Genomic DNA, 21,747 nt, shown 5'->3' with positions numbered 1-21,747 from the left:
GGGAGAGGTGCACCCCCATCCTCACCCCATGTAGGAATGACCCTGCCCTCTGTCCTGGTCCTGTGGTGTTGGTGGTGTGTGAGGTCTGTGTGAGGGCAAACCCCCACACCACAGGGTCCCAGGGTCTGCAGCTGTGGGAAGGCCTTGGCCTGTGTGTAGGGAGCAGGGGCGTTGCACAGAACACAAGGGCTACTTCAGCCTCAGGGCTCTGGGAATGCTGAAGGAACTTGGTGACTGGGGGAAGGCACTCCAATGTGTGCCCTGGTGAGATCCCACCTGGAGTATTGAGTCCAGCTCTGGAGTCCTCAGCACAGGAAAGACATGGACCTGTTGCAGCTAGTCCAGAGGAGGGCCATGACAATTATTAGAGGGATGGAACACCTCACCTGTGAAGAAAGGCTGAGAGACTTGGGGTTGTTCAGCCTGGAGAAAAGCAGACTCCGGGGACACCTTATTGCAGCCTTTCAGTACTTAGAGGGAGCTTATAAGGAAGATGGGGACAAACTTTTTAGCAGTGTCTGTTCCAATAGGACAAGGGCTAATGGTTTTAAACTAAAAGAAGGTAGATTCAGACTAGGTATAAGGAAGACATTTTTTACAATGAGAGTGGTAAAATACTGGAACAGGTTGCCCAGAGAGGTGGCAGATTTCCCATCCCTGGAAACATTCAAGTTCAGGTTGGACAGGGCTCTGAGCAAACTAATCTAGTTGAAGATGTCCCTGCTCATTGCAGGGGGGTTGGACTAGATGACCTTTAAAGGTCCCTTCCAACCCGAACTATTCTATGATTCTATGATCCCTCAGCTTCAAGAGGCAGTGCCTGAAAAAGAACTTATTGCAGTGTGTCTCACCCTCCCACCCTAAGAGTGATGAAGGGTCCCCTGGTGCTCCCACCTATTTGCCCCCCAAAGCAACATCTCCCTCCTTCAGCAGTCAGTGTGCAGATGGAAAGACCACCTAAGGGACAGAGATAGGGTTGCAGCAATTTTTAATGACTCTAAAGAGGGAAATGATGTCACTTCAAGGGGAGGCCCTCAGTGCAGGAAGGAGCAGGAGCAGCCAAGAATCTCTTCCTCTTTTCCTGTGGCATAGTTGCCACCGGCCATCTGTTGACCTGCCTGACAAAGGGAGAGAGCCCAGCAGGTCACTCTAGGCTGGTTTCTGGGGTCCTCACAGCAGGCTTTGAGGGGAGCACAAGACAACAAAGGAAAGAGAGAAAAAGGGTGAGTGGAAGAGAGAAAAGGTAGACAGTGGACATATTTTCAGAGAGCCCAGGCTTCTCCCTTCCACGCTGGCCTTGCAGACCAAGCCAGAAATAATCAGCTGCTCTCAATACAACAGCATGAATTTTCATCCTCTCTCCAGCAGCATCTTCTGGGTTCCTAGTGGTCCTGATCCAAGGCCGTTGCCAGTATCTTTAGCAGGGGGGGCACCTTCTGCCACAGTAGCGGCTGGTGATGCAGGAGAGGTCACAGCACCCAGAGTTGATGGGCACTCCGTCACAGCTGAGGATGCTGCCAACGGCAGCGGAGGTGGAGGAGCCAACAATGGTGTTCTGCGGGAAGGAGCTGAGGATGGGGCCGGGCAGGGTCACCACCACGGGAGAGGGCTCAATGACGACAGTGGAGTTCTGGCACTGCCTGACACAGGGCTCATTGCAGCTGTTGGCCAGCGGGGTCGGGCCACAGGGCTGGCAGGGCTGGCACTGGTCACAGCAGGACATGTCTTGGGGCTGGAGGTGCACCTGGGAGAGAGGGCAGGGAGGAAGCAAAACATGGGGAGGCGTGAGGAGCATTCTGTCACCACACCACGAGGGAGCCCAAGAAGATGCAGGACCGGGAGATGGAGGCTGTGCAGAGATGTCTGAGGGCCTCTTGGCCTCGTCCTGCCAGGGCCCAGAAAGAGCCACGAGCTCCCATGCGGCTACTGCCTAGCCCTGAGTCCAGAAGGCACCCGAGTACAGTCTCAGCCTCCCTCCATGTCTAACCTTCTCCCCGCTTCCCTCTCCCATGACAAGCAGCCCCATGATGTGGCATAGAACCAAGCTGGTGTCAGCTGAGAGGCCCATTGAGGTGAGACCTGCCTTTAGAGAAAGCAGAGAAGGAGAAGGGGGTTGAGACTCACCTGACTCCCAAGGAGATGGAGGCAAGAGAAGTGGATGAGAGAGTGAGGAGCTGGGCTGGCTTTTATCATGGACCTTTACTGCCCCAGGCTGCCAGGTGGTGATTATTTTCTGACAAGTTCATCTTGAATGCAAAACATCTCACCTAATGCTATGGGCTGTGTTTCGGCTTCCTGAATTGCTGTCTTCTCATTTCCTGCTTTATGCCAGTGTGGCAGTACATTCCCACCCCCCCATCCTGCCAGCAGGAAACAAACTTCTCCAGGAAGGGAGAAGGGGAAGGAAACCCTGGAGGCTGCAGGTTGAAATTTGAACTGGCCAATCGAGATGTGCCAGGTACACTGAGGTGACCCTCCTAGCCAACAGAATTAAATGACCACAGGTCAGAGTCAACAGGGGTATAAACAGGGTCCCACCGGAGGACATTTTGGCAGTCCTCCTCAGAGCAGCGGGTCTGCAGTTGGGGACTCCCCCTCAGGTTGGGGCACCGCCCGAGGTAACTCCTCGAGGGAGAGAGCCCTCAGCTTTTAGGTGAGTGATAGGCGCATTTTGAGCCATCACTTTAAATCTTGGGGAATCTTAAGTCAGCCGTGTAGTATTAATTCTCTTCACATCATTGAGCCTGTGGTTTTGTAAAATAGTACTGGACTTCTAACTAAATTTTGCTGAAGAATAAATCTGTGTTTTAACACCTGTTGGGTTTGGTTAGTTGTGCATCCGTAACATTCCCCAGTGAAGGCATCTTTTGTGTGACAGGATGAGAGGCCCGAGCATTTCCAGAGCAAAACATGTCAGCGTGGGCAGAGGACTCAGCTCGCACGCTGGAGGAGTCCAGTAAAGGCAAATTATGTCCATCTGTGTCACTCTTTTGGCGTTCTTTGTGGCCCTGTCGCCATGAAGTAGCCCACCTCCTGGGTTTGACCATATCTCACCTAAAAATGATCCCATGAAAATTCTGCTGGCTGGTTTTGCTTCCTGCTGTTCTGCACCAGGGAGAGGGCATAGGGGACCATGTGGTGAAGGGTCCTTTTCAGATCTCAGAAAGAAAGGCCTGACAGCAAATGACATAATAAAATGGCTGTTCTAGTAAGATGATAGAATAAAAAGAGGAATATACATAGCAAGTAAACCTTACATCCCTTCAGTTGCTGGGAACCCTGTGTTTGTGCAGCATCAGATGGACCTAGGTAGATTTTCCGAAGACACACTGCGCAGAGGCTGTCCAGGGAGAGCTTCTGCTTTCCTCTCATGACATGGTGCCTTTTATTTTGTGTTACAAAAATAAAATGCACATCTTCTCGAACACTGGAAGCTTATTTCTCTCATAACACCCACCAACGTGCAGCACAGGCTGGCACAGGGCACTCCAGCAGATTTCTTTGCAGCAGCTACTCATGCTAATGTACGGGCATCTCAAGCCTTTAGTGGAAGGCACAATAGAGCAGATGTCTTGCCACTCCTTGAGTACAGTGTTTTCTTCAAAGCTCCCAATACCCCTTCCTCTATGCAGTCTCCCTGGATACCCAAACAACACCATTAGCACATTCAGGGCCTTGTCCTTCCCCAGAATGCTCCCCAGAATCCCTGCCAGGACCATCCCCAGGGTGTCCCCAGCTGGTCAGGTTTATGCGTGTGTTCCCTTGTCTGCGCTTGTCTGCATGCTGGATTTGTGCAAGTGTTTCTGCGTGCAGAATTTTGCGTGATTCCAGGATGGTGCACATGAGCATGTGTGTGTTTGTGTGTCTCTCATCACAAGGGAATGCACTGTTCACAGCAGGGAGACTCTCCACTGCTCTGTCCATAAGCTCCACGAAGCAGCCAGGGCCAGAAGGAGCCTGAGTGCTGCTGAACAACAACAGAACAAACCTGGCAGACAACTGCCCACAGCACAGGCACTGAAATGCAATCTTTTTTATCTTCATCTCTCCTTTCCCTGCTTCTGCAAAACTCACACTGTTTTACTGCTGATTTCAGGTCACAACAAGGATGGTTTCGCAACAGTTTGGATCCATAGTTTAATTCAGTGTAACGATATTGGAAGTGCCTCAGCATGGCTGGCAGTCCCCTCTCCCTGCCTCTCCAGGCCAATACACAGCTGCTCTCCCCAGTGCTAGGGAGTTCAAAAGGATGGGGTTTGCTTTATGGACAGGGAGAAGGTCTGAGTGATCCTGCTCACCATGTGCTGTCCATCCCTGAGTGGATCTGTTTCCAATGCAGTGTTGCCAATGTCTGGGGTGGGACACACACCCACCTCATGTCCATGCCAATGCCAAATGTACTCATCAACCTGGTGCTGTGTCAGGCAGGGGCTGAGACCTTGGACTGAACAGGTACTGAATAAAAGGAACATGGAGCCAACGAGGACAGGTGCTCTGCTGCACCTCATACTCACCAAGAAGGAAGACCTCATTGGGGACTGAGGACTGGAGGAAAGCAAATGTCACTAGTGTCTTCAAGAAGGAGAACCCAGGGAACTACAGGCCTTTCAGCCTCACCTTGATCCCTGGGAAGGAGATGGAGCACCTAATCATGGAAAGCCTGCCTAATCCAGGCCTGTTAAGGATGAGAAAGTCATCAGGAGTAGTCAGTATGGCTTCACCAAGGGGAAGTCAAGCCTGATCAAGTCGATAAGCTTCTGTGATGAAGTGACTGGACTGGGAGATGAGGAGACAGCAGTGGATCTTGTCTACCTGGACAAGCCTTTGACACTGTTGCCCACAAGATCCTCATAGAGAAGCTGTTCCTGTAAGGGCTAGATGAGCAGACAGTGAGGTGGATTGAAAACTGTCTGAATGGCCAGGCCCAGAGGGTGGTGACCAGTGGTGCAAAACCTAGTTGGAGGCCAGTGACTAGTGGTGTCCTGTTTAACATCTTCGTTGATGATCTGGATGATGGGACAGAACGTATCCTCAGCAAATTTGCAGATGATAGCAAACTGTGAGGAATGGCTGATAGGCCAGAAGGTCATGCTGCCATCTAGGGGGACCTCGCCAAGATGGAGAAATGGGCTGATAGGAACCTCATGCAGCTCAAGAAGGGGAAGTGCAAATTCCTGCCCCTGGGGAAGAACAATGTCATGCACTAGGGCAGCTTGGGATCACCCAGATAGAAAGCAGCTTTGCAGAAAAAAACCTGGGGGTTCTGGTAGACACCAACTTGGCCATGAGCCAGCAATGTGCCCTTGTGTCAAAGAAGTCCAGTGGTACCCTTGGCTGCATTAGACAAAAGTATTGCCAAGAGGTCAAGAGAGGTGATTGCTACCCCTTATTCAGCACTGGTGGGCCACAACTGGAGTGGCATATTCTCCCATACTTCCTTTATGACCAAATTGGTGACAAATGGGTTCAGAAGGAGGGTGATAAGGTGAGTGGAAAATTGGCTGGACTACTGGGGTGAAAGAGTTGTGATCAGTGGAGCAAAGCCCATCTGGCAGACACTTACTACTGGAGTCTCTCAGGGATCAGCAGTAGGAACAACACTGTTTACTGTTTCCATGAATGCCACTAGTAGAGGGAAGGAGGACACTCTCTGCAAGTTTGGGGATGACAGCCAACCACAGGGAACAGGCGGTACAATGATCTCTGTTAGCCAGATTGTTCCCAGCAGGTCCAGGAACTACCTGTTCAAAAGCAACAGAGAAGATGGACTAGGCTGTGGAAGTGCTCTGCCACAGGAGTAGAGGCAATGAACAGCTGCTGGAAAATGAGTTCTAGTTAAGCAACAGGCTAAAAGAAATAATGAGAACTGGAATGTGCTTCCCTGGGAGCTGCTGCAATCTAATAGTAGCGGGATCTTATGTGAACTGTTCCAAGAGGGAGTTGATGTAGATGACCTCTGGAGGTCCTGGATTCTGACTCAGTGATTCCCCCTCTCCCCTGCCCTGAGCCCTGCACTGCCATGGGCACATGTGTCCTCCGAGCCCCTTGGCCACAGCACAACTTTCAGGCCCTGTGCCGCGAGTGCAGAGAGGCAGCTGAAGGGAGGGAGGCTCTCAGCCTCCTCCCTGCCATCCGCAGGAAACCAGTGGCTGCTGCTGGCAGCCCCTGAGCTCGGAGACAGCTCTGGGAAGCTGGTCCATCTCCCGGGTCAGGGCCCTGCTGCTGTGCCAGGCTGCTGCTGTGCCCGGCTGCTGCTGTGCCAGGCTGCTGCTGTGCCCGGCTGCTGCTGTGCCAGGCTGCTGCTGGCGCTGCGCAGGCTGCTTCTTGCTGGGGAGGTGTCCTTGCCGGAGGAGCGGGAGAGGGCATTGCCCAGGAGACAAAGCGGTGCCCGTGCAGAGCCCCTGCGCCCTCGCAGCCCGGGCGAGACCCCGAGCGGCGCCGGCGCAGGGCTCAGCCCCGGGGCGGAGCTGGCGGAGGCGGCGGAGAGGAGGCGCCGCGGCCGGAGCAGAGAGCCGGGGCTGGCGGGGGGCAGCGAGGCGCGGGCGGCGGAGCGGCGGGATGCGGCGGTGCCGGGGCGCGGCGCTGGCGGCGCTGGCCGCGGTGCTCCTGGGTGCGCGGGGCTGGCGGCGGTGGACGGGGCCGGGGGCTGTGCCCGGGCTGTTCCTCTCCTTCTTCAGCGTGTCTTTCCCCCTCCCTGCCTCTCTGTCTTCCCTCGTTCCCCTTCTTCTGAATTCGACCCTTCATCCTTCGCTGCAACACACCCAACTCTCCTGTCTCCTCTCTCTCTCGCCATCCATCCATCCATCCGTCCATCCCTGCACCCGACTTTCATTCTAACTCTGCATGCATCAATTTCACATTCCCTCCCAGACCTCTCCCCTTGCTCCACACACCTACCCCAGGACCACTCTCCATCCCTGTTGATGGGCACATGTCGCCATCCGTTCCAGTCCAGCTCTGTCTCACTGCCACTGTTCCTGACTGTTTCTCTGGGAAAAGAGCCACCAGCGCTGAGCGATCTTTGGTGATCTTTGGTCTTTCCTTCTCCTTTCTCAGCAGTGGCTGTGGCCAGAGCCCAGGTGCAGCAGGAGGCGTCGGCGGAGACCACCGAGGGCACCAGCATCAGCATCAACTGCTCACACCCCAACAAACAGTTCACCGAGTCCATCCACTGGTACCGTCAGCTCCCGGGCCAAGGCCCCGCATTCCTCGTGAACACTCTTAAAGACTCCAAAGAGCTGCCGGACCTGCCGGGGCGGCTGTCGGTGGCGGCAGACCGCCGGTCCAGCGCCCTGTGGCTCGCCCGGCCCCGGCGCGGGGACGCGGCCGTGTATTACTGCGGCCTGAGAGACACGGGGAGAGGAGCCGGGGCTGCGGCCGGGCACGAACCGCCGCGGGCGGGGCCGGGCCTGCGGGGCGGGGCGGGGGGGGACAGCCCCGGGCGGGGCCGCCAGGGGGCGCTGCCGCTCCGCCCGCCGGCGCCGCCTCGCCCCGCCCGGCTCCTCCCGGCCCCGCCCACGGCCCCGGGGCGCTTCCCCTGCCGTCAGGCGTTGTCATCAGCATCAGCACTGCCACGGGTATCAAGTATCGCCATCGCAATCGGCATCCAGATTCTTATAGATTCATAGAATCATAGAATCATTTAGGTTGGAAAAGACCTTCAAGATCATCGAGTCCAACCATTAACCATGCCCACTAAACCATGTCCTGAAGTACCCTCTCCACTTGCTTTTTGAATATCTCCAGGGATGGTGACTCAACCCCCTCCCTGGGCAGCACATTCTTCCGAGCTTCTCCATTGTTTCCCACCACGGGATCTTTTCCGGTCCTCGGAAGCCATCCTGCAGAGTCAGGAGTTTGAGCCCAACACAGGCACGAGACAATGACGTAGAGGTGACTGAAACCCTCAGGCTTTCTCCATAGGTCCCAGACCATGAGGCTGTTGTAGCGGATTTGGCTCCACACCAAATGCAGAGCCTTTTGGTGTGCAGGTGAAGTCCCAGAGATGGGATGAAAGCTTGGACACGCCTAGTGTCCGAGACACATTGGCGGCTCAAGGGGTGCCAAGGTCATGTCTCAGAGGCAGTCAGAAAGAGAATTGCTACATTTCCCAAAGGGGTCGAAGGTCTGGGGTTTGCTGAAGCTGAAAGCCACCCACTGACCAGAAAGGTTTCTGTACAGCTGGTCCCCAGGGAAGCCTGCATGGCTCCAGTAGCTCACTCAGCTGTTCCAGGTCCATGCTCCCGGGCTGCAGAAGCAGAGAGGAAAACCTGGTTTCTGCAAGGGCAGAGGCCCCTGTCCTGAACTGGCAAAGGACGCCTTCTCCAGGCATTCCTTGGATGGGCTTCCAACAGGCCAGGTTGCATGCTTGCCTCAGTGGTGGTGTCTGGGAGCCCAGGGCAGCACAAGCAGCTGTGCCCTTGTAGGAAATCAGACCAACTGCACTCTGAGATGTCTTTTTAAAAGGGTAGCCAGCCAGGGAAGTGATCCTTCTCCTCTGTCACTCATGAGACCATGCCTGGGGTCTTTTTATTTCTCACTTTTTTTTGACCCGGAAAATTCTCAAGTGTTCTCAAGTACTGGAATGCACTCTTCACAGCTATTTTACAGGCTCTGGCCTTGGAAATTTTCCAGGCATGACAGGCACAGCCCTGAGCAGCCTGATCTAATGAGACCTGCTCTGAGCAGGGACTTGGAGGGGGTGACCTGCAGAGGACCTCTCCAACCTAAATTGTGCTATGGTCAGAGTAAAAATAGTGTGGCTACAAGGCTTTGTTAAAGGCTACAAGGAAGGAGAGGTCAAATGCAGATCCTACTTGTTTTGAGGAAACCGAGAACGGAAGGGTTATGGTCAAGTGAAAGGACTGCTTATTCGCATTTGAGTGGTTTTTTTTTTCCCAACAAGCTTTCCAGAAGCTGATTTATGAGCTTTATGAGATGGGATGGGCAGTGTGGCTGGAAACGTCATTTGTTGGTTCCTGAGATATCTTCTCCTGAAGAGAGGGAGAAAGTCCACGGTGCCTGGAGGGGCTGAGTGGGACAGTTGGTGTCTGCAGGGTTTGGGGTTGTTGACCATTGTGTTTGTGAGAGCTGCAGCCTTGGGGTGTGCTGAGAGGAGCTTGGGGCACCATACAGGAGCCAGGAGAGGCCAACTCGACCGTGGTCTTGAGGTTGGTGAAACAGGAGGCACGAGGCATCAAGGAAAGAGGGACTCCCAAGATGTTGCACAGGAGGATGTGCCAGTGAGCTTGGTCACCAGGTGCATGTCTATCCCACTCACCTTAGAAAAGCAAAGGTGGTGTCTGCAGGAGCAGCACGTGTCACTGCTGGAGGAGGGAGGACCACAGCATGGGCAATTCAAGCGTGCTAAGGAGAAGCATTTTGTCTTCCCTGTTTCATTCTTTGTTGCCCTTGCCGAGTCATTTCCGGCAGCTGTGCTCTCTCAGGGCTCTTGGTGGGGACGTGTGGCTTTTCTGAGTCTCTCTCACACATGCAGGAGGATTGGTCTCAGCATGCACCTCGGGTATCTCATCCTCGCTGCTTTCCTGAGGCAACCACTAGGTAAGCACTGCCTTTGACTGGAGGCTTGATTCCTCTTCCCCCCAGGAGACCCTCACCCCCTCAACAGTTCTCTGCACGGAGCTGCTCTTGAAGTAAGGGCAAATGTTGGGAAACATCAGATCACACGGGTGGTTTTGCACCTGCTTTCTCAAGATGCATTTACCGATGGGAAAGAAAAATGAGACCAAGAAGAAGCCTCTCCTCTCCTGATCATCTTAGACCCCTGCCCTTCCTTTTCTCTTGCCAACCATCCACCTCTCTCGGCCTCTCCCTGCTGATCTGTCTGGGCCCAGCGTTGCACAGACATATGACTGCAGAAGCTCTTTTCTGTTTCAGCAGTACCTATTTTCTGACGCACAGGACTTTTGAAAGATGATGCAGGGACATGAAAGCTCTCTCATCCCACTCTCATTCTTAGGGTGTCCCAGGATCTCTCCTGGCTGGCACATGTCATGCAGCATGCCCTGGCTATCCATTCCTCCTGTGTGATTGCAATGCCAGGGCTTCCTTTTCCCTCCCCTCCCTTAACCCTGGAGCCTTTTGAGAGCACAGGGAATGGGGAGCAGGATGAAACTTCTCACAGGTGTTCCCGCATCCCTCACCCTGCTGGAGGTGTCCTGGAAGCAGCACAGGAAGGCCAGGCACTACAGGCTCTTCTCTGGAGCCTCCAGGCAGCAGGAGAGTGAGGATGGAAGACCTGGGTGAAAGCACAACTCCCTCTCTGGGGGTATCCCTGTGGGAGGTTATTGGCATTACAGTGCTCTGGGATCCATGCTGAGCTGAGGTCTCAGACCTCCTGCCCAATGACACTCACCACCTTGCTGTTCCCACCCATGGGGGTCTTGCTGCAGAGCAAGACACAGGGAGCTTTCTCCTCTGGCACTTTGCATCCCCTCTTGTTTTGCATCTTGGAGCCTTTCCCTGCACAGCTGCTGACCCTTGCTTTCTTCCAGGCACCATGGGGCAGACCACCGTCACCCAGCAAGAAGGACAAGTCACAGTCAAGGAGAGAGACACCTTCCAGACCACCTGCACCTACCAGGTCACAGGCTTTGATGCACTGCTCTGGTACCAGCAGAGGAAAGGCCAAGCCCCACAGCTTATCTCAAATCAGGCAGCAGCTGGCCCCAGGCGGAGTGGCCGTCTCACCACTGTGCTGAACACCACGGGGAAAAACAGCCTTCTGCGGCTGGAGGAAGTCGAGGTCTCTGATGCTGCCTTGTACCTCTGTGCTGTGCAAGACACCCTGGTGCAGGAAGCTTCCTTGGCTGTGCAACAAGCCAGGGGAGAGAGGGCATTGGTTTGTGTGAGGCTGAGCTTGGGGGAAGGGGCTCTCAGCTCTCCCCTGGCAGTGATGCTTGCCCTGTACACCCAGAGCTCTGCAGGTCAAAATCTTCTTCCAGGAGAGGACACTGTCAGTGGCTTGAGAGGAGGAAGAAGGTGTTGAATGAGTCTCAGGTTCCCTCATTTTCACCGCGGGTTATGTGGTTATTCTGCCCGTGGATTTGGGGAAGTGATGGGCAATGTAGGAAGTTGGGACCGCTTGTGCAATGGTTCCCTGCTGCTCTTCACTTTCTGGTTTTGTCTACTGCACGTTGCTTCTTCAGGTATTCCTGCAAACCTGTTCCTTAGAGTACCTGCTCCGGGATGTCTCCCTCAGAGGTCAGAGTTCAAAGTAAGATGAAAAATGTAAATAACGTGCCACAGAACAACGCTCCTTCCAGGAATTACATGCTTACAACAATTTTGGAAAATACTCAGAACTACTCTGTGGCTCCTCCAGTTGCTGCATGCCTCCGTGCTGTGATCCAGAGGACCTGCTGTCCCCCAGTGCACTCTGCCGGTCCTTGGAGGCCTCCTCATGCCCTGCCTCGTGGGCTTTCCCCAGCCCTGCCTCATTTCTTCTGCAGTGGGACCAGGCTGTACAAGTCTGTACAAGAGCACAATGGGGGAAGAGACCCCCAGGCAGAGGTGGGCAAGAGGCCGTGCCAGGAGAAGAGCCACCTTTGAGGAAAGCTGCTTCATGCTTGGCAGAAGGCCAGGCACCACAGAGCAGCCATGAGGGCTTGGGCACTGGCTGCTGTCCTTGGGCTCCCTGTCTGGTGGGAGCTGGGGCTGTGTGAGAAGCATGAGGACCCTGGTGTGTGGCCTGTGTAACTGCTGGGCTGTGCAGGGCATTGTTTGGGGGTGGAGGGTGTAGAGGGTGTGTAGGTAGAGTTTCCTTCTGCACAGGTTGTCAGCTGTTGACCTCTCAGAGCCTCCAGCACCACCGGGCTCCTCACTGGGGGATAGCAGTGCTTGAGCTCCCCATCTGCAGGACCTGCTCTGAGGCCAAGGGGCCATACCTGAGCAGAGATGCCAGAAGGCAGGGCCTGATCTCCACTGGCTGTGGAGGAGCTGAGTATGTCTTCCTCAGCTTCAAGAGGCAGTGACTGCAAGGGACCCATTGCCCTGTCTCCCACCCTCCCCTTCCTCTGGAAATGATGAAAAGTTCACTTGCGTCCTCACCTTCTCCCCCCACAACCAAAGGCAATGCCTTTTGTCCTTGGCACCACAAGACAATGTCCACCAAGAAAAGGATTACGTGGAGGCAGAGGCTGTGATGCGGAAAACTTTAATAACTCTGAAGAGGGAAGGGAGTTCAATTCTAGAGGAGGCTGCCGGTGCAGGGAGAGCAATAGCAGCTGCTGAAAGTCTGCGCCCATTGCCCATGGTGGACATCCTGCAGGACATCCGTTTGCTTGCACCGCGGAGAGAGCGGGGTCAGCAGATGCCCAGGTTGGGTCTGGGGATCTTACGGCCCAGAAGAACAAAAGAAGACAAGAAAGAGATTGGAGGTAGTGGAAGGCAGGGGATTTAGACTTTGGCCATGATTTCAGAGGGCCTCCGCTGCCCTCCTTTGGAAGGGCAGCACTGGATGTTCAGCCTCTCTGAAATGAATGGCCAGGAGCTCCGTCCTCACTTCAGCATCAGCTGCTGGTTTTGGGGTGGTCCTTGTCCGGGCTGTCACCAGCGGCTTTAGCAGGGGGGGCACCTTCTGCCACAGTAGCGGCTGGTGATGCAGGAGAGGTCACAGCAACCAGAGTTGATGGGCACTCCATCACAGCTGAGGATGCTGCCAACGGCAGCGGAGGTGGAGGAGCCCACAACGGTGTTCTGCGGGAAGGAGCTGAGGATGGGGCCGGGCAGGGTCACCACCACGGGAGAGGGCTCAATGACAACGGTGGAGTTCTGGCACTGCCTGACACAGGGCTCATTGCAGCTGTTGGCCAGCGGAGTTGGGCCACAGGGCTGGCAGGGCTGGCACTGGTTGTAGCAGGACATATCTCAGGTCCAGAATTTTACCTGGGAGAGAGGGCAGAGAGGAATCACAGCACGGGTACATGTGAGAAGCCGCCTGCCATGAGTCCACCAGCAAAGTCAAAGGCACCTGCTGAGCTGGGAGGTAGAAGCTGGGCAGCGATGCTAAAGGGTTTCTGAGCCCTATCCAGACACGGTACTGCAGAGTGTCACCAGGCCCAAAGGAGCTGCTGACTACCTCTTAAAAGAAGAGCCTTCTCAGCCAAGTCCCAGACACTCTCTGAGTGAGACCTTCACCTTTCTTCCCCCTCCCATGACAAGCAGCACCATGACCCAGCATAGGGTTTACGAGCATGCATCTGCAGGAGCAGAAAGTAACATGAGGAAAGGCCTTCAGACTCACCTGGTTCCCAAGGAGAAGGACGTGAGAGAGGTGGATGAGAGAGCAAGGAGCTGCGCTGGCTTTTATGGTGGCCCTGACCTGCCCCAGGCCCAGAGGGAGCTTCTACGGAAGTGACAATTTTCTAAGGTGCTCATGAAGAACGGAAAACATCCCAGCTAATGACGTGGGCTGGGTGGTTGTTTTCCCGGATGACACCTTTTCATTTCCTGGCTTATGCCGTACCCATGCCCTCATGGAGGCTTCTTCTGAGTGCTGGGATTGAGAGGCCCCAGGATTTGCAGGACAGGAATGTGGCGTTGCTGGCAGAAGACTCAGTTCAGGTGCCGGATGGGTGCAGTGCAGGCAAATGATGTTGGCCTGGGGCACGCTGGTGGGGCTGCCTGTGGCCACGTTGACAGGAATGGCCCAGCTGCTCCCAGCCCTGCAATCCTTGGCTGGTCACCCCAGGGCTTCCCTGTGTGAGGACGTGCCGTGTCTTTCCTTTTCCCTCCCTCCTTCCTTCCCGACTTGCTCCAATGTTCACTTGTGGTCAGCTTCCCAGGCAGGTGGGCTGCACTGCTGGGTTTCAACCCTCTTCCTCCTAAACCTGCCCTCTGGAGAAATTTGTTGACCTCTTTTGGCATCTTACTGTCAGGGGATTCCAGGGATCACAAGAGCCCTTAATGCAAACTGTTTTTCTGAGCATGCTGGGCCCGTGAACACATCTTCCACAAGGGTAGAAGATGACCACCTGGAAGGCACTTCTCGGTTACTGCAGCCCCCCCCAGGGCAAGAGGCGGTTGAACACAATGAGGTTGTTTCTCTGCAGAGGCTGCCTGCTGCACTCCCAGGTCCTGAAGGAGCATTTGAGAGTCCATTTTGGTCCCCACTCAGAAATGCAGCAGGAGTTGAAGGAGGCAGAAGTTCGCCCCACAGCTTCCAAGCAACATGTCAGGCACTCACCCTAACCCTAACCCTAACCTCTGGCCGAGGCTCCAGACATCTGGAGCTAGACCGACATATTGATTTACATCAGACATCACTCACTACATGAAGCTCATGACACATTTGTTCGGGGTGTAGAGCAAGTTTTTCATCATTTACACCAACTATTTGAACCTGGTGGTTACGCTCATCTCCATCTAGAGAAGTTTAAGGCTGAGGCAGAAGAAGAGCACGAACATAAAGTTGGAAGTGCGGGGTGTGCTATAAACAGATCTGTAATGTAAAACCGCACCAGTGTTTCACAGCCGTGAACAAAAATCCAGAAGAAGGGTGGGGCTATATTATCTATGACAGGCAGTGTGTGCAGGAAACTGGGATACATGACCTGAACTCCATTTTTCCTGTGGAGATAGCACTGGATGCATGTCCCTATGTGTAGTTTGCTTGAGTATTCCCTGACCTGATCCTCTTCCACCAAGGGTACATCTTTCTCTTGTTCCAGACTTTCCCACTGGTCTCAGGGACCTGGGATTCTGAAGGCTGGTCTTGCTAGGAAAGATTGAGGCAAAGAAGGCATTCAGCACCTCAGCTTTTTCCATGTCACCTGTGTCCTTACAGAAGCCTAGTTGCCATTGACATCCGTGGCCAGATTCAGTTCCAGTTGGGCTTTGACTTTCCTAATCTCCTCCTTGCACGCTTAGGCAGTGACCCTTAATTCCTCCTAGGTTACCTCTCCTTGCTTCCACCTGCTGTATGCTTCCTTCTTGTGTTTTGGTTTGCCAGGAGCTTCTTGTCCATCCACGCTGTCCTCCAGGCATGCTTGCCTGACTTCCTCCTCATTGGGATGGTCTGCTCTTGAGCTTGGAGGAGGTGATCCTTGAATATTAACCAGCTTTCCGGGGACCCTCTGGCTTCCAGGGCCTTATATTAAGGGACTTTTCCCAGCAGCTCTTTAAAGAGCCAGAAGTCTGCTCCCCTGAAGTTCAAGGCTGTGAGTTTGCTTTTTATTCTCCTCCCCTCCCCTCAGGATCCTGAACTCCAGCCTTTCTTGGTCAATGCAGCCCTGGCTGCCCTTGAGCTTCACATCCCTAACAAGCCCTTCCTTCTTGGTGCCTAGGAGGTCCAGCAGACCTCATCGGTTTCGCTGGATCCTCTATCACTTGGGTGACGAAGGTGTGTGGGGAGGCCCCTGCCGACTGGAAGCTGGCCAATATTATTGCGATTTACAGGAAGGGCATGGGGGAAGGCCCAGGGAACTGCAGACCTATTAGTCTAACCTCAGTCCCTGGAAAAGTTGTGGAGAAGATCATGCTGAGTGCAATTGAAAGGCTTTTTAAAGAACAACGTGCTCATCAGGAACAGTCAACGTGGGTCCATAAAGGGAAAGTCCTGTTGAACTACTTTGATATCCTGCTATGAGAAGGTCACCTGCCTCGTGGATGAAGGGAAGGTGGTGGATGGAGTTTTTCTGGCTTTCAGTAAGGCTTTCGATAGCGTCCCTCGCAGCATCCTTCTGGACAAGGTGTCCAACTGTGGGATGAGCAGGTACACGGTGTGCTGAGTGAAGAACTGGCTGAAAGGCAGGGCTTAAAGGGTTGCAGTGAATGAGGCTACATCTGGCTGGCGACCGGTCACCAGAGGTGTTCCTCAGGGCTCACTTCTAGGGCCAGTTCTGTTCAGTATTTTTATCAGTGGTCTGGATGTAGGAGTTGAATGCACCAGTAGCAATTTTGCCGACAATACCAAAGTGGGAGGTGCCGTTGACTCTCTTGAGGGAGAAGAGGCCTTGCAGAGGGATCTAGGCAGATTGGAGCATTGGACAATCATTAATGGCATGCAATTTAACAAGTCCAAACACCAGATTCTTCACCTAGGGTGGAGTAATGCCAGGCACAAGTATAAACTGGGAGAGCAGTGGATGAAGAGCAGCCCCTGCAGCCCCTGCAGAAAGGCGTTTGGGGGTGTTGGTTGGCAGCAGGCTCACTATGAGTCAGTAGTGTGCCCTGGCAGCCAAGGGGACAAACCGCATCCCAGGGTGCATCGAACACAGTACAAGCAGCCGGTCAAGAGAGGTGATCATCCCACTGCATTTAGTGTTGGTGTGGCCTCATCATGAGTACTGTGTGTAGTTCTGGGCCCCAGAACTGAAAAAGGATGTGAAGGTACTTGAATGTGTCCAGAGGAGGGCAACAAAGCCAGTGAAAGGGCTGGAAGGTATGTCCTATGAGGAGTGGCTAAGGACTTTGGGTTTGTCTAGTTTGGAGGAAATGAGGGTGAGGGTGAGGGGCTCACTACACTGCTCACTACAGCTTCCTGAGTAAGGGAAGTGGAGCAGGAGGTGCTGATCTCTTCTGCCTGGTTTCCAGTGATAGGACACGTGGGAACGGTTCCAAGCTGCTCCAGGGGAGGTTCTAACTTGACATTAGGAAGCATTTCTTTACTGAGAGAATGGTCAAACACTGGAACAGGCTTCCTAGAGAGGTGTTCAATGCCCCAAGCCTGTCAGTGTTTAAGAGGCATTTGGACAATGCCCTTAATAACATGCTTTAACTTTTGTTCAGCCTTGAAGTGGTCAGGCAATTGGACAAGATGACCATTGTAGGTCCCTTCTAACTGTAATATTCTATTCTATTCTATTCTATTCCTTTCTATCCTTCAGCTTGCTCAGAGGTGGCACTTACCTTAACACTAGGTGGAGACACTGCCTGCTCCTCCACTGCAGTTGGGGCCTGGGGCTCATCAAGCTGCCAGAGAAAATCCTGTCTATCTCCCTGTCACCTGCTCTGATGCTGCACAGTCAGCTTATTTGCACCTGCTTGCTGACTGACGAATGCTGACCACTTGCTGTCTGTTACGCCTGAGCATATTCTGTGTTGTTACAGTTCTGGCAACTGCAGTATCAGGGAGCGTTCCGGAAATATCCTTTTATCAAGTTTGTGGAGAACTTAAGTTTTGCTCTTCTACTCACTGACAGGGCTTTTGGTAAAGCAGGGAGGGACTGCATGGAAAAAAATGTATCTGGTGCCTGCAAATGAACTGGAGCAGCTATGGGTGCTGCCATGACCCAGGGAAGACGTGAGGGCTGCTGAAATGAGGAGCATCCTCTAGAAACCAGGTTTTTATGGCCTATGAGAAAGCTAAGGGTTCTATGGCCACTCTTCAGAAGTACTAGTCCCACGAGAAGCAGAGCAATCAGAAAAGGGGGAAAATAACTCCTGCTTCTCCAGAAGAAATCAAGACAGAGGTGCAAAAGCCCCTGGAGACTCCTGAGGATGCCGGCCCTGTTGTTCAGGAAGTGCCTGATAATACGCATCCATAGTATTGGAAGAATGCACAAGTGCTCCTAGGTAAAGTAGGGCAGCAGAAGCTGGGTTATAAGTTTTATGTGCAGAATACATTTATGAGAATTCCTGCAAGAGATGCTGGTCTGGGTCTTCTGAAACATATTTTGAGTAGCTGTGGCCAGGAGGAAAGCGTCATCTTCCTAGTTTACAAAATGCATCAGTATCTGATCATTTTGCACTAGAATGTTAGAATACGATTTTGAAATCTGTTCAAAAGGTAATCCCTTGTTATGGTGAAGTAGGAAAAAGACACAGTGGTATCCGCAGGCCATGGACGGGGGATGCTGCAGTTGCTTCCTCTGCAAAGCACTATCCATAGCATTGTGTTTTAAAAAGGCCATGATGCCTTCAGGAAAGAGAGCACTCTTTGGAGGGTACACACATGAGTCAAAAAACTCTGCGTGGTTCTGATGTGCCAAGAGAAGTGCTAGCCGGTGCTCTCCAGGCTGGTTATGAGGATGTGCATTCACCACCACGCTCACGGGTCTTGGATAAACATGGGCCCGAGGGAGACAGTTGCTCGGGTAAACACCTAGAAATGTTTGCCTGGTGTAGGGCTCTGCTGAGAACAAACAAAAGAGCTTGGTCCACCTCAGACTTCTGTCTGAGACAGGAGATAATTCTACCCCCAAAGCATCTACCGATCATTGCCGTAATTTAGGCAAGGGATGTGTAGGAGGTCTCCGTCCCAGGGTCAGAGCTGGAGCTGGGTCTCAGAGCAAGGCCAGACTCAAGAGAGGACAAGGTGAAGGCTCCAGCCAGCGACTGCCGTGGACTATCTAGGAGCCTGGCCAGGCCAGGAGGATAACAGTAGCCCAGGCCAGACACAGGCACAGATAGGGCAGAGCTGGGGCAGGCCTGCGCTAGGCCAGAGCTCTCATAGGGACCGTGGGCCAGGAACCGAGCCAGAGCTGGGACCCATGGTTGCACTGGGTCTAGGTAGGCTTGGTCCTGATGCTCATTGTCCCTGTGTTACCACCTGACTCAGCACTGCCTCCCACAGAACCCAGCCTGGGGAGAGCTGCCCCCAGTCCTCACCCCACGTAGGAATCACTCTGTCCCCTGTGCTGGTCCTGTGGTGTGGGTGGTGTGTGAGGTCTGTGTGAGGGCAAACCCCCACACCACAGGGTCCCAGGGTCTGCAGCTGTGGGAAGGCCTTGGCCTGTGTGTAGGGAGCAGGGGTGTTGCACAGAACACAAGGGCTACTTCAGCCTCAGGGCTCTGGGAATGCTGAAGGAACTTGGTACCTGAGGGAAGGCACTCCAATGTGTGCCCTGCGGTTGGGCGAGTGCATGCCCTGTGCCATTGAGTTACAAGTCATGGATCCTGCTGAGTGTAGAATAAAATCCAACTGCCACTGCCATGTCTATGAGGAGCTGGAAGTATCTCCTCTCACATGGCACCTTTCCGGACCAGAGTTGGGTTGTGGCACTTGTGAGGCTGTAGAGTTCCTGGGCCTCAGTAAAACTGTGCTCGAGGAACACAAGGCAGCACAGAACAATGTTGCATATTTGGGCACCAGTCACTTTCCTGGGCCTGCCTTCACCCAAGCGGGTGGTTGGTTCACAGGGACAGGGGACTCCAGTGTGTGGCCTGCTGTAGCTGATACCAATACTAACTTGTGAACACCTCAGCCCTACACATGGAGGCAAGAGGTGGGCCATGCCAGGTGCTGTGCTGAAGGGTGATAGCGCTGCACAGGGAAGCTGTCCCTGCTGCCCATGCCCAGGCGTGCTGGCCATGACCCCTAGAGTGGCTGATGGAGAGAAGGAGCAGGCAGAGCAGGGACTGTGGGCCATCCCCAAGGCTATTTGCCCCTTCCCAATTCCTGCCATCCTTTGGCAACATTGTCTTCTGAGCCTCCTTGCCCAGCACAGCTCCAGCCAAAGCAAGAGCAGCACTCTTCCCCAAGAGCTTGTGGGACTGCTGACCTCCTCAGGACTACCCACATGCCCACAGTTCCTCTCTGGAGGACAGCAGTTGTCAGGATTCCTGTTCACATGACATGCTCCAGGGCCAAGGGAGTATTTGTGAGCAGAGTTGCAGCAAGGCAAGGCGTGATGTGGAGTAACTAGGGATGCCTTCCTTGGTGGATGAAAAGCTGGACATGAGCCAGCAATGTGCACCTGCAGCCCAGAAGGCCAACCGTACCCTGGGCTGCATCAAAAGAAGCGTGGCCAGCAAGTCAAGGGAAGTAATTCTGCCCCTTTACTCTGCCCTGGTGAGACCCCACCTGGAGTACTGAGTCCAGCTCTGGAGTCCTCAGCACAGGAAAGACATGGACCTGTTGCAGCTAGTCCAGAGGAGGGCCATGACAATTATTACAGGGATGGAACACCTCTCCTATGAAGAAAGGCTGAGAGACTTGGGGTTGTTCAGCCTGGAGAAAAGCAGACTCCGGGGACACCTTATTGCAGCCTTTCAGTACTTAGAGGGAGCTTATAAGGAAGATGGGGACAAACTTTTTAGCAGTGTCTGTTCCAATAGGACAAGGGCTAATGGTTTTAAACTAAAAGAAGGTAGATTCAGACTAGGTATAAGGAAGACATTTTTTACAATGAGAGTGGTAAAATACTGGAACAGGTTGCCCAGAGAGATGGCAGATTTCCCATCCCTGGGAAAATTCAAGTTCAGGTTCGCTCTGAGCAAACTAATCTAGTTGAAGATGTCCCTGCTCATTGCAGGGGGGTTGGACTAGATGACCTTTAAAGGTCCCTTCCAACCCGAACTATTCTATGATTCTATGATTCCTCAGCTTCAAGAGGCAGTGCCTGAAAGAGAACTCGTTGCACTGTGTCTCACCCTCCCATGCCTCTAAGAGTGATGAAGGGTCCCCTGGTGCTCCCACCTATTTGCCCCCCAGAGCAACATCTCCCTCTTTCAGCAGTCAGTGTGCAGATGGAAAGACCACCTAAGGGACACAGGTAGGGTTGCAGCAATTTTTAATGACTCTAAAGAGGGAAATGAGGTCACTCCAAGGGGAGGCCCCCCAGTGCAGGAAGGAGCAGGAGCAGCCAAGAATCTGTTCCCCTTTTCCTGTGGCAGAGTTGCCACCGGCCATCTGTTGACCTGCCCGGCAAAGAGAGAGAGCCTAGCAGGTCACTCCAGGCTGGTTTCTGGGGTCCTCAGAGCAGGCTTTGAGGGGAGCACAAGACAACAAAGGAAAGAGAGAAAAGGGCTGAATGGAAGAGAGGAAAGGTAGACATTGGCCATGTTTTCAGAGAGCCCAGGCTGGTCCTTTCCATGCTACCCTTGCAGGGCAAGCCAGAGGTGACCAGCTAGTCTGAAAACAACAGCATGAATTTTGATCCTCCGTCCAGCAGCATCTTCTGGGTTCCTAGGAGTCCTTATCGGAGGCTGTTGCCAGCATCTTTAGCAGGGGGGGCACCTTCTGCCACAGTAGCGGCTGGTGATGCAGGAGAGGTCACAGCAACCAGAGTTGATTGGCACCCCGTCACAGCTGAGGATGCTGCCAACAGCAGCGGAGGTGGAGGAGCCCACAACGGTGTTCTGCGGGAAGGAGCTGAGGATGGGGCCGGGCAGGGTCACCACCACGGGAGAGGGCTGGATGACGACGGTGGAGTTCTGGCACTGCCTGACACAGGGCTCATTGCAGCTGTTGGCCAGCGGGGTCGGGCCACAGGGCTGGCAGGGCTGGCACTGGTCACAGCAGGACATGTCTTGGGGCTGGAGGTGCACCTGGGAGAGCGGGCAGGGAGGAAGCAAAACATGGGGAGGCGTGAGGAGCATTCTGTCACCACACCACGAGGGAGCCCAAGAAGATGCAGGGCCGGGAGATGGAGGCTGTGCAGAGATGTCTGAGGGCTTCTTGGCCTCGTCCTGCCAGGGCCCAGAAAGAGCCACGAGCTCCCATGCGGCTACTGCCTAGCCCTGAGTCCAGAAGGCACCCGAGTACAGTCTCAGCCTCCCTCCATGTCTAACCTTCTCCCCGCTTCCCTCTCCCATGACAAGCAGCCCCATGATGTGGCATAGAACCAAGCTGGTGTCAGCTGAGAGGCCCATTGAGGTGAGACCTGCCTTTAGAGAAAGCAGAGAAGGAGAAGGGGGTTGAGACTCACCTGACTCCCAAGGAGATGGAGGCAAGAGAAGTGGATGAGAGAGTGAGCAGCTGGGCTGGCTTTTATCATGGACCTTTGCTGCCCCAGGCTGCCAGAGGCATCCCTTGCAGAGGTGATTATTTTCTGACAAGCTCAT

General features: G+C 53.9%; 3 pseudogenes; all 3 read right to left on the bottom strand.

Moving 5' to 3' along the window:
* Positions 1-1,417: 1,417 nt before the first annotated feature.
* On the bottom strand, positions 1,418-2,246 carry LOC142035006 (feather keratin Cos1-1/Cos1-3/Cos2-1-like; annotated as a pseudogene).
* Positions 2,247-12,159: 9,913 nt separating this feature from the next.
* Positions 12,160-13,398, bottom strand: LOC142035005 (feather keratin Cos2-3-like; annotated as a pseudogene).
* Positions 13,399-20,463: 7,065 nt separating this feature from the next.
* LOC142035004 (feather keratin Cos1-1/Cos1-3/Cos2-1-like) lies at positions 20,464-21,747 on the bottom strand (annotated as a pseudogene).

Source organism: Buteo buteo, chromosome 9, assembly GCF_964188355.1.
Source record: "Buteo buteo chromosome 9, bButBut1.hap1.1, whole genome shotgun sequence".
NCBI lineage: Eukaryota > Metazoa > Chordata > Aves > Accipitriformes > Accipitridae > Buteo > Buteo buteo.
This window is presented reverse-complemented; position numbering and strand designations above follow the sequence as displayed.